This window comes from Cebus imitator, unplaced genomic scaffold (assembly GCF_001604975.1).
Source record: "Cebus imitator isolate Cc_AM_T3 unplaced genomic scaffold, Cebus_imitator-1.0 Scaffold108, whole genome shotgun sequence".
NCBI classification, from domain to species: Eukaryota; Metazoa; Chordata; class Mammalia; order Primates; family Cebidae; genus Cebus; species Cebus imitator.
The window spans coordinates 741,812-743,158 of NW_016107423.1; the positions used below are offsets into that span (position 1 = coordinate 741,812).

At 38.8% G+C, this 1,347-nt stretch overlaps 1 protein-coding gene across 1 annotated transcript in view; it reads right to left on the reverse strand.

The window, feature by feature from the left end:
- The window catches only part of N4BP2L1 (NEDD4 binding protein 2 like 1), a 36,707-nt gene that overhangs the window by 20,970 nt on the left and 14,390 nt on the right, over positions 1-1,347 (reverse strand).

The window sequence follows — 1,347 nt, forward strand, 5'->3', positions numbered from 1 at the left end:
CTCAGCTCACCGCAACCTCCGCCTCCTGGGTTCAGGCAATTCTCCTGCCTCAGCCTCCTGAGTCGCTGGGATTACAGGCACGTGCCACCATGCCCAGCTAATGTTTTGTATTTTTTAGTAGAGACGAGGTTTCACCATGTTGACCAGGATGGTCTCGATCTCTTGACCTCGTGATCCACCCGCCTCGGCCTCCCACAGTGCTGGGATTACAGGCTTGAGCCACCGCGCCCGGCCTTGGAGAGACATTTCTAAATAATGTCAAATAAAAGGATATCCCCTTCTTGTTTTTGATTCCCCTCATGATTGGCTAAGATTGGTTTTTCCAATAAATTTTATTATTTTTTTTAAAGAGTACTAAGCAGCGAACAAAGAACTTGCCATATATTATCCCTCCTTAACCTTTATAACAATTTTATGAAGTAAATCATTTTACTTTTACTTTGTTTACAGATAAAGAAACTAGGGCTTCAAGAGCTTAAAAATTTGTGTGTTACTACCATTTGCATGTGGTGCTGCCAGAACTTTACCTCAGTTCTATTCAGCCAGGGCACATGCATGTTTTATACTTTGTGAGCTCTTGGGGATCTGAGAAAGCCTTTCTGTTGTCTTTGTATGAAAGACAACAGGCTAGATGAGAATTACTGAACTACAAGCTTTTTTCCACAGACATTAATATTTTGAATTTAGATTTCAGTTCAAAGTGGGTTCACACGCATTGAACAGAAATCCCAGTTAGTGGATTTCTAACAGTGTCTTAAATAAAATTAAAATGTATATATCTTGTGTGTAAAAATCCATAGATAGAATCCAGGGCTGGTGTCACAACCCCATGATCAACATGGACCCAAGAGTCCAGCATCTTTTTTAGTAAGAGGCTTCCATGCTTCAGACGGCCTCCCAGTGGCCACTGCAGCGCCAGCCTGCACAGCCGTGTTCCACACAGCAGAAGAGGTAAGGGAGCCTTGAAAACTAATTTATAGTTGGGCACACTACCACACCCTACAAAGTGGGCTTGCTAAAGAAGAAAGGGTAGTTAACAACAGCTTTTGCAACAGTCTTTCCAGGATATATCTAGACATTGAATTTATTTTTTATCACTTCTAAGTCTTCAAGTCAAATGTGTTCTATTACATCTTTCCTTGTTGCTTTGGTTGTATTTACTCTGGTTATTTTTGGATATATTTATTTCACATTTGTCTGCGACATTATTGTTTGATTTTCTGCATTGTGACTCTGCTTATCTCTAATAGACTGTAAAACTCCAACACTTACTTTAGATTCTTTTATATATCATTTAATTCCTTTTTAATTTTCTGCTATTTTTTTTTTTTTTTTTTTTTTTTTTTT